This window comes from Rhipicephalus microplus, chromosome X (genome assembly GCF_043290135.1).
Source record: "Rhipicephalus microplus isolate Deutch F79 chromosome X, USDA_Rmic, whole genome shotgun sequence".
Taxonomy (NCBI): Eukaryota; Metazoa; Arthropoda; class Arachnida; order Ixodida; family Ixodidae; genus Rhipicephalus; species Rhipicephalus microplus.
The window spans coordinates 23,729,074-23,741,276 of NC_134710.1; the positions used below are offsets into that span (position 1 = coordinate 23,729,074).

Sequence of the window (12,203 nt, forward strand, 5' to 3'; positions counted from 1 at the left end):
AACCCATTGAGCAGCTTTTTAAATATCAGACCCGTTGTTAAAATCATATATATATATATATATATATATATATATATATATATATATATATATATATATATATATATATATATATATATATATAAATATTTAAATTTTCAATTCACATAGTGATAGATAAAGGATGTGCTTAAAAAAGAAAACAGCTGTGCCAGACAGCTTGGCGAAGCCACGGCATCTATTGTTCTACACCAGCAGGGGCAGCAGATTTAACTAGGACTTTGCCTTGCAGAATTATTCTAAGAAAGATAAGTACCAGGTAGCATAAATAGACAAATAGGAATGTTGCAGTGGGACACGGTGAATATAACAAAGAGATAAAGAACAGTTGTTCAAATGGTCATAGTAAGCATAAGAGTACAATGTTATTGTTAATTGTGTCGTCATCGAAAAAGAGATCTAGTTTATTAGCGCCGTGCCTGATGGCCATCAGCGTACGGGGCGATAGCGTATCTGACTGACCAGAAGGTGGCTTTGAAAAATAAAATAAGACAGTGAAATAAAAAAAAAAAACAATGGGCAGATCCCAAGTACCGTGGGAATCGATGATATGAGAAGCATGAATGAGGAAGGTTTATATGACACTTTCAAATCAGCACACCGTTACGAGGCGGTCGTGAATAATGCCACACATGACTTCCATGTCATGCCCATCATCTTTGGACGTGTCATTTATCATCGTTGTTCATTCGTCACGTGATACCAAATTTAATATATGTGGAGCTAGCGAAACTGCCGCGAGCGCGCCTTGAGCGTAGCATGTGGTAATGTTTTACATGACACGCATATCATGATTATCATGTTTGGCCATGTTATTTCCCTTCGTCGTCTATTCATGTCACGTGATAGCAAATTTTATATATTCGGAGCTAGCGAAACGGCCGCAAGCCCGGTGTGAGTGTATATCACGTAGTCATGTTTTACACAACACGCGTATCATGATTATCATGTTTGGACGTGTCATGTACTTTCGGTGTCCATTCGCGTCACGTAATACCAAATTTGGCATATGTGAAGCTAGCGAAACAACCGCGAGCGCACTATGAGCGTGGCCTGTAGTTATAACTTACACGACACGCATGTCTTGATTTCCACGTTAGGGTCTGTAACTTATGTTTGCCATGCAGTCATGTCATACGATACCAGTATTGCAACATGTCATGTGAACGAAACCACCGCAAGAGCAGCAAGACCATGAAATGTAAATTATGGCATTCATGACATGATTTTCATGTTATGACTAGTCAGTTATGCTCGTTATACAGTCATGTTATACCATACAAATTTTGATATTGATACCATTAATGAAACGGCCTCGCCACTTAGTTCTTAAAATCTCGTGAACAATGTCAGCACTAAGCGCTAAAGCCCATCAAGATATCGCGCTTCTTGGCAGCACGCTGTTATCGCTGCTTGCGCAGTTGTAAACACACAAAGTGAAGTGTGATAAGTTGAGTGTGTACGATATTCATGCGAGACAAAGAAGAACGAATCGTCGACAGCCTGGTAAGGCAGTGCAGGAGGCAAATCACGTTTGGTATTTCGCGTATATGGACCATTCGAGAGAGTGTAGGCTGTTGACATCACGGGAACTACTGTCTGCGTCACAGAAGTTCGCAAAAAGGACAAGATATATCAGGAGAGAATATTGCGCTCTTTTTTGTATTTTGGGAGCATGGTGAGTGGCCCTTTTAATGATGGTAGCTGTCTGCATACTTGAAGGAATCCTATAGCTGACTCACGTCTTCAACCATCCAAGGGACCAGTGTCATTGCTTGTCGACAAATAGTCACGACTGGGCCTCATGCATGCGCGAAGGGTTGCAGTGTGGCTGGTCACACGGTTCTCGAGTAAGAGGGACTTGAACAGAACACATGGCACGTATACAAAATAATCACGTTAGACCGCTCACACAACAAGAAATCTGACAAGTGCAGTACCCGACTGCACTTGCGTGCTTAAGTGACGCTTTGATCAGATCGACATGTGCATCAAGGCAGCATTCGTTGCGAAATAAAGTTCGCGCTCTTGTGGAGTGGCTGTGAAGTAGTGAAAAAAAGAAAAGCAGTTGATTTGATGGATGATAGAGATACGCAAGCTTCAATGATGACTTCTGCTACTGTCATGCTGGCATTTTTCTTACGCGTTAAAAAAAAAAAAACGCCCGGCCTGCACTAAGCGCGCAGCACTGTCACAGCGAAAGCTAGAAGCGCCGCCTTTAAGAGCCTTTTTCTAAACATCTTTCGGTAGCTGCTGCAAACACACTTGCAGGGTACCCATTACGTCACTAATCATTGTGTAGTAGCCACAAATTCGCGATTCCGTACTTCGTCATCCTTCAGAGAAGCGTGGTACCTGCTGCACACTTGCAAGGAACTTAGTGCAATTTTTGTGTGCTGTGGCTGACGGCGATAAATAATTGTGCCAGAAGCTTTTGTAATCCCCTCAATCCCCCACAGTAGATATGTGCCACAGTTAATAGGGCCATGTACATGACGCCATCTGCGATGATCGCTATAGCGTCGGGGTCGCCATTTTGAAGAACCACCGTTTGTTCACGCCCTCACGTTTTCCGTGTTTCAGCATGGAGGAAGTGTTCTGGAGGTCCCTAAACATCCAAGCTGCTGTGCAAATTTCGAATACAGCACGTGAAGTGAATTTTACGCGATAGCACTGAGCGCGCGGACCTTCAAAATGGCTACGGTGTTGCCCTCTTGCGGATCAAGGGTCAGTGCATACTCCCTCTAGGTAAACAAGGTCAAACTTTTGTATAGGGTTGGAGCTTTTGGCGACCCACTTGGGTGCGCAATTCGCATGTTCTGACACCTGGTTGTTCCTTTGCTGTAAATAACGCTTTATTACTCAAATTAACGCGATTCCTTTCTCGATATTCAGCCTGCCTAGGGCCAATTTGCAAATGTGTTCGAAGCACCGGCGTGTCTCAGTGGTGGAATACTGGGCTGGCGCACAGGCGACTCGTGTTCGTATCCTATTGCGTCCTTGGTGCTTTTTATTTACCGACTTTTTTTTCTTATTTAGTGCAATAATGGTTACGGACACGAGCGGCGGCGGCGGGAAAGTAGGGCACGCAAGTGACCCGTATCTCATAACAGTTTTCGTTGTAAAATTCGTCTGATATGAAGGTGCGCTGAGCGTAAAGTTGTCCGCGGCCTGCTTTCTGACATACTACAGCGATTTGCACATTTTCTCACCAGTTGCTCATCCAGGCGATAAGCCGTCACCCGAAGGGTTTGCGCAGAAAGCTCCCATCGACCACCCAATAGTTCTTGTAAGGCTAAGGATAGCGAGGGTTTTTCGAACTTTAGCCAGACACAAGTGATGGTGGCATGCACAGCCTAATGATTCCAGGGTGGAACCATCGTAGGTATTTTTCCTCTGCAGAATGTACACGGATCAAGCACACTAACAATGAGGCATTACTAGGCGAAGTTTAACACACATGTCTAAAAAAAAACGCTTCTAGACACCATAACTGTTAAATGTGCACAACATTATGGCTTCGGAAATGCGAATCATAGTGCATACACCGTTCGAGCCTCTACGATAGCTCATTCCTAATTCGGAGTCTTTGACGAGAAAAACAACTTTTTCTAAATATCGCATAAGCTTCATTTCACTGGTCTTCGTTTCCGATATACCTCTTTTCCCCACCAATATTGTCCTTTCTATCCAGCTGACTCATTGAGGTCCAAGCGGCAAGAAGTGGAATTGCTGTCACGCGCTTTCACTGAAATGAAGTCGGGTACCCGGGCGATGGAGTTACGCCTATAAACTGGGCAGACGACGTTCTGGCGGCCTGGTTTTTCCCTTTCTTTAGAGTGTCCTCCCCCCCCTCTTTTTTTTCTTCTGCTCCCGAATGGGATCAGTATCGATTCGGGCTGCATAAACACTGCGCGACAACGCACGCACAGGCTCGGCGTAAATGACGTTGTCTAGCGGCTCAATTGGTTTACTCTGTGAGCAGACCTTGGCAGATATTGTTCCACAAAAAGCAATCTTCTGGAGGCCTTAGCTTTTGCAAGGAACTTTGTTCAATTTTTGTGTGCTGTGGCTGACTACGATGAAGAGTTATGCCAGAAGCTTTTGCAATTCCCCCCCCCCCCCCCCCCCACAGTGGATATGCGCCACAGTGAATATGGGGCACCCTGTTGTGTTTTACTGTTGCAGTTCGGGTGGTCACAGTTTCATTTTACATATTTAGCCACACTTGCGCAGGGAGCGTCTGCATGGGAGAGGCTAATTGTTGCGCGCGGGCGTTCTCTACACAGTATTGAGCACTGTTGTATGCGAGAGTACATTCCATGTTCAGGTTGAACTTATCACTTCACTTACTTCTGACCCTTTGATTGACCGATTGGGTTGCGCCCAAAGGTCGGTTTCGAGAAAAGGAACAGGCAGAAGTGGGGTTGCCTGGTCAAATCACCAGCAGAGCATTGACCGCCAGACTGGGTGAGGGATTTTGCAAGGCCAAAGACGCTTCTGTTCTCACTGAAAGCCGTGCGATCACTGCAGCCATGAGTGGCAGCAGGCAGGAGGGCATACACGCACTCAGGTCTTCGAAGCGGGCGACGGTCGCGGTGGTGGCCCGGACCTCCACCGTCACCCCTCTCTTGCACCGTGCGCCGCCCCTCGTGCCTGGCCTCTAAAATTTGCGCGCAGCACACCGGCCTGACACGCGCGCGGCTCGCTCCCTTGTCCTGCAGGCGCTGCAGTGCGACGGCATTTTGCTCACCGTGGCTGCGTGGCGTCGATGCCTGCTGCCGCTGGCGAGTCGGGCGTACTGCGGGGCTGCGCCGCTCGCGGGCGCCCCGAAACGCGTTGCAAGCGCTGCTCGATCTCCGGCGTGGTGACTCGCTGCTGCTGCGAGGTGAGGCCTAACCAACAGGCGGACATGGCGGTTTGGCCAGCCGGGCACCTCGACGCTAGCGACGCCCTGGTGGCGGCGGCGGCGCCCAGCAGCAGCGCCTACAAAGGAATATCGAATTTTCCCTCTTGCTGTACGGGAGAGGGTCCACTGCGAGGGGCTTTTCTTCCCGGCCCGAGGGGAAGAAGGGCGCGCGCCCGGCGCCGACGATCGTGATCAGCTGCCCTCTCTCCCGTACCTGTTGACAGGGCGCACGGCCGTTGCGTGATCGGGTGCTTGCCACACGCACGCATTATGTACACAGCCGACAAGAGTTCATTTGCGGGTGCTGGAGTGAGTGACTGACGTGCCGCCTATCGTTCACCATTTACGAAAGCGCCGTCTCTGCTTGGAGGGATCACAGCAACTTTCTGTCGAAAGACGTTCTCCGTTTGTGGAAAGGGAAGCTGCGGTTTCGACAAACACCTTGTCTGATGCCTTGGCATTATTCAACATGCAAAAAAAAAAAAACAGCTTTAAGGGGAGAATAAATGTTGTTTAAGGTGCAGTTCAAGAAATATTGTTCAGGACGTCAGTTTCCTGACCACTGCAAGTTTGCCTCCATTGTAATAATATGTGAGCTGCTTTAACTATAATTATGACAGTTTTTTTTGCTCAAGGAGGTCCTGGCGAGGTTATCAGAGTGCAATCGGGGACATCATAGAACAAAATTCTTTAATTATGAATTTTTTTCATTATGTTTTTTATTATATTATTTGTTTTTTGCTGGCACTTGCTCCTCGTGATCACCACGAGAGGACCGCTGTAGCTTTTATTTATCACTTGAGCAGTTGTTAATGCCTGATTTCGCCCCACCGCGGTGGTCTAGTGGCTAAAGTACTCGGCTGCTGACCTGCAGTTCGCGGGATCGAATCCCGACTGCGGCGGCTGCATTTTCAATCGAGGCGGAAATGCTGTAGGCCGTGTGCTCAGATTTAAGTGCACGTTAAAGAACCCCAGTTGGTCGAAATTTCCGGAGTCCTTTGCTACGGCGTTTCTCATAATTATATGATGGTTTTGAGACGTTAAGCCCCACTTATCAATCAATTGATGCCTGGTTTTAAGATGCGTTTTTCTTTAATGATATCTTACGAGCAGACGCTTTCGGTGCCTGCTTCATGTGACGTCGTATGTCACGCTGCATGGTCGCACAAGCACCAACATTTCTGCATGGTTGTGCCACTGAAAGCGAAGCTGTATAGTCCCAGCCACTGTAGAAAATTAGCTCCGGTGTTCCGGTGAATGAAACCTGTTTATGCAAACGGTCTTCCACTACACCACCTCATCGTTCCCTCTGTACCAGATATTCCTTCTATAGGCATAAATTACCGTCAGTCAGTACCGCAAAAGTACGCTCACCAATACAACAGATGTCTAGGTTAACGCTGGTCGTTGAATCATTGTCGTAGATCTTTGCTTACTATGTCATACAATGCCAGTTAATTTGGCCTGCATAGAGTTTTCGCACCTCAGGATTATTCTACGGGCAAAGGGCGTAGTTGTATGCCACTGACCCTGGCGAGTTGGAACGTTCACTTCCTGCAGCGGCTGCGTCACCTAATTCTGCGTTGGCATGGTTACTGTGATATGGGCGTACGTGTGCATTCCGCTTTTGCAATATTATTACGATAGTTATCGTATAAACCATCAGGGCATATTTGTGATGCCATCGGGCTGTCACAGTATCGACGGAGCATGCGCGATCCCCTTCTTCAGGGTCATAGGTATCTGGAAACGCGCGTTTAGCGGCAAAAGCAGTGAAGCCCCAAGTGGACGTCTCGTCACCCTCCGCTAATCGGAAAGTCTTGAGCGGTGCAGCATCTGGTGGTCGATATTGTCCGGAGCCATGTACTGGTGTATCTCATAGACTGAGTCGCTTCGGGACGTCAAACCCCATAAACGTGCCCGACACACAGGCTTGAACATGCGCCGAGGTGTGTTTTGTACAGAGGTGCAGCAAAAGAACGCTAAAGCTTGTGCGCACACGACTCTCTCGCCTGGAGTAGTTCTTTGACGAGCACAAAAATCGCACAGTATACGGTCCTCTAGCAATTCACATTCATAGAAATGCGTCTGTCGCGGTTATGATGGAACCCGCAACGTTCAGCCCAACGCCGGAGCAGCATACCCACTATAGCGTGACGCAGGCTTGAGCATCAAAATAAACCTACAATATAGTCCTTTTACAGGGCACTCAGGACAGTTTTCCGTAAGTCTCATCTCGTGCGTCAGCAGGTGCGACTCCCACGACGCCAAAGTTCCTCGTCTCAAGGCAGGCCTTTTGTGTACCGCATGCAGGGTTATACTATGGTCGAAATTTGTTAAATTGGAGCTGTATTAAACACCGGGAAGAGAATAGACACGCAGCCTTGAAGTTGGCGATGAAGCGGTGAGCATATTCAAATATTATTTATACAAAGCAGATGTTTCCAAGTAGCGGGCTTATAATAGCATTTCTACAGTTCTATGTCCATGTTTTTTTCGTGCAATTTACCTGATAAAGGAATACCAACTTGTCGAGCAGTCCGTTTTTCTTAACATATATTAGCTGTATCGTTTACTTACAGCAGCCAGAGCCCACTAGATTAGTCGGGTTGAATCTCTCCTCCATAGTAAATTGCCAGTCTGTCCTTTGATGCCTCTATGATGCCATGGCTTGGCTTCAGGTTGGTGGTGATTTCAACCCTGTCGTATTCTTTACCTCATGGGTGTCATACCTCTGAAGTCATTGATACTATCGATGCTCGATGGGCTGCCGCATTCTGTTTGACGTTAGCGAAATGCCGTCTTCCTGAGGAATACGGGAGAGCTCGTCGCCGCAGTGACGCATCACAAGTGCTGGGGCATAACATTGGGCTGCAATAGTTTCTTACCATGATGTATCACGTGGATTCTGTGCATTGTTAAAGTAGCATCCGCGGAGCCCTAGCGCAATGTTACACCTCGCTAATACTTAATACAAGGTGCGTTCGAAAAGAAACCAAACATTTTATATAACAACTTTACTTCTTATAATACAAATTTTCAAGCACTTTTTCCTGAAACTATAATTCACTCTACAAGCAATGCACTGTTACCATCGTTCCTTTTATTTTTGGAAAGCCTCTTGAAATGCCCTTTCTGCAATGGCACGCAAGTCTGTCTCGCATTTTCTGGATCTTTCAATGTAGTATTATATTCAGGACAGAATAAATGGAAACACATTTTATAGAATTATCCCAGGCTATAATGCCCACTTAGTGAGCAACTTCTCGAACAGTCTAGTGAAGGTTTCCTCGAATCAAAGCATGAACTCTTGACGTGGTCATCGTCTGCTTTTGTGGAAGGTCGTCCAGTGTCGGGACCATCACTGACCAACATTTTGCCGAGTTCAAAACATTTGAACCACTCGCAACACTGCGTGTGACTCACACAGTCTTCTCTATACAGTTAAATAAGCAATTAAAATATCGCTTTAAAAGTTTTCTCTAGTTTGTAGCAGAACTTCACACACACGCGTTGTTCGGCCAGCTCTCGTTGTCACTTCGGTAATAATCCGAAGAACACCCTGTCCATGTGCTCACTTTAACGGCGGTAGTCTGTGAACTAACGATCAGAGTGAATTGCGGCAAACGACAGGTTCTTCTTTAAGCTTGCCTCTATAGGTACGGTTAGTAGCCGCACAGCGCTCCTTCTGGTGGTTGGCAATTTAGTGGAAAAGTTCGGTTACTTTTTGAACACACTTCGTATTTTGCTTTCGGACAAAACTGCCAAGTTTTCTGTGGGACCAAGTTTCTTGACTAAAGCTGTTTCACAGCAATCAGCGTGTCTGTTTTTTGTACGCGTTCTGAAGTAAGGGTCATGAAAGAGGTGCATGAAATTTTGTGGAGGTATGATTGTTTAGCCAAAACAGTGTTGCTATACCTCTGGCCGCTGCGTTTGCAGAGGGTGCACATAGTCGGCAGTTGGCAAAGATTATCCGCAAAAGCACACTGGGCGACGAACTGAGAAAACTGACAGCATGCGGAGTTTATGTATTATCGATCAGATGAAGGAGTGCAAACGGCCAGCCTCTCCTCTTTTAGGGTCCCAAGAACAACACGTTTTTGCTCAGTTTGTTCTGTAGCATTTGCATGAAATGGGCCTGTCTACCTTTATTATGCATGTAGCAAACAAAACAGAATGTAAGATAACTTTTTTATGGACCCCTGTGTAATGCTACCTCCCACCAAAACTAAATAAATATGGAAGAAAGCAGACTGTGTCAAAAAATAATAATAAACGCACTTCCGCACGCAGTTTTGGAGAGTTTCAAGTGGGTTCCTCACGTGGCAAGCATTACTAGGCTTCCGATGTTTCGCTTCTTGTTATCAAGTAAACCAGCAAGAAGCCCTATATATCGATAAAAATAACATTTCATGGTGTGTTGCTCCGACAAAAAGTAGTCACGAAGTTATTCTTTTTTGAACGCCTTTGTTTGGGCGTGTATGCAGCTGAGTGCTCTTCAGTCCCTGTATGGATGCTATGTTTTGCAGTCTCTCGAAGTATAATTAATACATTGCAATATGTGCCGTAAAACAGCAAGTTCAACTAATGAAGTAATAAAATGTTGATCATTGTGTGATTACATATGACGATTGTTTAGCAGAAATTACTTGCACGTTCTTTATACCTCATTGAGTAACTCAGGTGAAGTATTAGAATTGTACTGTTTGCCTCAGACAAAAACAAAAAAAATCATAAAAGAAAAAGCTGTTCAATGTTTAAGCAGAAGTGGTGACGGCACAGCACGAAGAGGAAGCAGGCACATCTTTTAAAAAAATTAAGGGACCCTAAAGCTTTGGCTTTAGGGGTTGAAAGCGATAGCAACATCCTGTTCCTGGCGCGTATTTCAAACACTTGGGGCATGAAACTTTTTTGAATTTGCTATGCATCCACTATAAATGGTCTCAAGGGAGTAGGCGCAGTGGCGTGTGTGTCTTTTGTAGTGGGGTACCAACTTTCAACCACAAAGCCATTATGATAATCACTTATTCTGACCTCCGTTGGCAATGGACGCTTGTACCATGCATTATTACTGAAATCTTTCATGTCGCATTGTGAAGCATGTGTACAGGACACACATGTATGTGAAGCATGAGAGCTACTTTCACTGAATTTCTTAGCAGAGCAAGTTATTTTCACTGTTTTCGCAAGCAGAGGCATGGTTGTGTGGCAGAACATGCACCTGACATGCAAACGACCAGAGTTCGATCATCCACTTGGACCCAAACAACCCTGGTTCGGCCCCACTCTGGTCTAGAACTTCTTATCATTTACTCATTTTATTTCCTTCGTTCTCGATTTTTCGGTCACGCATAGGATAATGATTTTTTGCTCACAACCAAAGATGCCGACACCGTCACCAGAAATTCTGGGAAACAAGCTCTTTAAAGCTATCGCTTTAAAAAATAAGCTGTGAAAGCATGGGAGGGTAGGCTGTATTAGACTCTGGCTATCCCGACAAAACAGAGTTGATATCAAATTAGTAAAATAACCTCTGGGGTTGAACGTCCCAAAGCCACCGCATGATTATAAGAGACGCCGTAGTGGAGGGCTAAAGAAATTTTGATCACCTGGGGTTATTTAACGTGCTCCTATAAAGTTGGGTATACGGACCGCAAGCATTTTCACCTACATTCAATGATCGCCGCCGACGGGATTCGAATCTGTGGCCTATTTGTCTTAAGTTGACAAAGAAACAAGAAAATGAAAAGAAAGAAATTATTAAAAAACACTATGCATACATGAGATTACCAGAAAAAAAAAAGAGAGAGAGCTAAAAGGAAAAAGAGTACATGCTCAATAGGCTACATCCTAAAACTGGGGAATGATCACCCGCGTATCAAGAACGTATCCGTGCGCTAAGGTCGCTCATCGAGTACGTTAAGCTGATCACGCAGTTTATATGGTTTATGCATTGTTCTTTTTATTGCAGGTACACCCGGTAGCGAACGTTTGCGGGACGTGGGCTCCACTGCAAACGACAACTTCTGCTGTGTTATAGGAAATGACGGTTCTATGAGAACGGGTGCCAATAGCTAGCCACAGACTACAACATTTGTTTGAACGCTTCGTTTGCAGGCAAAGCAGGAATATATAGGTCTTTGACAAATATGGTGTGCCGTAAACCTGTGTTGTTTGGAGTACTTCTGATCATACGCTTGGCCGATACGTCGAAATCATCGCAATAAACAGGTGCCCTGCGGGGAGTTTCTTCGTTTGATGTGGCACGAAAATTCAGACGTGTCTGACATGGCCACGTGCGCGGAGAATGTAGAAGGTGAGCGTGCGGTCAACTTTCTGATCCAGGGTTCAATTGGAGAAATGATCGACCTTGTGCAACAGAAAGAACTTTGTATGTTCATCCAACAATGCGAACTTGCAAAATTTGTAGGCGTGAGGTAGAAATTACGTTATTTGTTTCTCAAGAAGGAAACATCACAGGTGTTAGGGTATCGTTGTGCATAATTTGTCGGCCAACTCACTTTCTAATAGTCCGATGTGACTCGGCAACCATTGAGAACAGACCTCGTGACCAGCAAGAGAAGAGATAGCGGTGGTTGATGTTTCGAAAATTTCATATAGTATTGTGGCGACCACAGGGCACAGACCTACGCAACCACCGTCTCGTCACTGATTAGCCCGGCGTGGCGGAGCCACTTGCTGCAACACGCTTCCGGTAAAAGACAGCGCCACGCAGTTTCACCGGAGGCTTACGTCACCACTGCTGGCTAAATAACCTAAGCTACCAAGCTTGGTTTCATGTTTGTTTCTCTAACCATCTGAAGCGCAGCATCGACATGCTTGGCCTGCTGTTGCTACTACGTTAATAAACATCGTTTCGTTTAATGTTCGGATCCGTCCTTCACCGACTCCGCATCCTATCGTCTACTATTCCATCGTCTACTTGAGAATAAACTTCTTTTATAATTTCTAGGGATTATATGTGCAGTAAGATGGCACCGCACAGCGGTAGTTGTTTCCACCTTACAGCACTGAATTTTGCGGCCGCGAATTCGTTCATGAATGCAAATGGGTAAGACTCCTGAAATCAGAGAATTCGCTGATGCATGGTATGATATCGCGCATTGTATAGGTGCTTCGCTGGTGCCCATAGCGATATTGCTTGTGCCCATTAGTTCGTCTTTGGTAACAATTTTTATATAGTTTTTTCCTTTGTTATTATCGTGTCAGTAACGAATCCGAGGTTTCGAAATGG

At 45.6% G+C, this 12,203-nt stretch overlaps 2 protein-coding genes across 2 annotated transcripts in view; one reads left to right on the top strand and one right to left on the bottom strand.

Annotated features, from left to right (window-relative positions):
• The window catches only part of LOC142777498 (uncharacterized), a 101,025-nt gene extending 96,075 nt beyond the window's left edge, over positions 1-4,950 (bottom strand). The window contains exon 1 of the mRNA XM_075881978.1: positions 4,793-4,950. The gene's annotated coding sequence lies outside the window, so the exon portion shown is untranslated. The remainder of the gene's footprint in view (positions 1-4,792) is intronic.
• LOC142777497 (uncharacterized) overlaps positions 1-11,914 on the top strand; it is a 42,229-nt gene extending 30,315 nt beyond the window's left edge. The window contains exon 3 of the mRNA XM_075881977.1: positions 10,920-11,914. The gene's annotated coding sequence lies outside the window, so the exon portion shown is untranslated. The remainder of the gene's footprint in view (positions 1-10,919) is intronic.
• Positions 11,915-12,203: the final 289 nt, after the last annotated feature.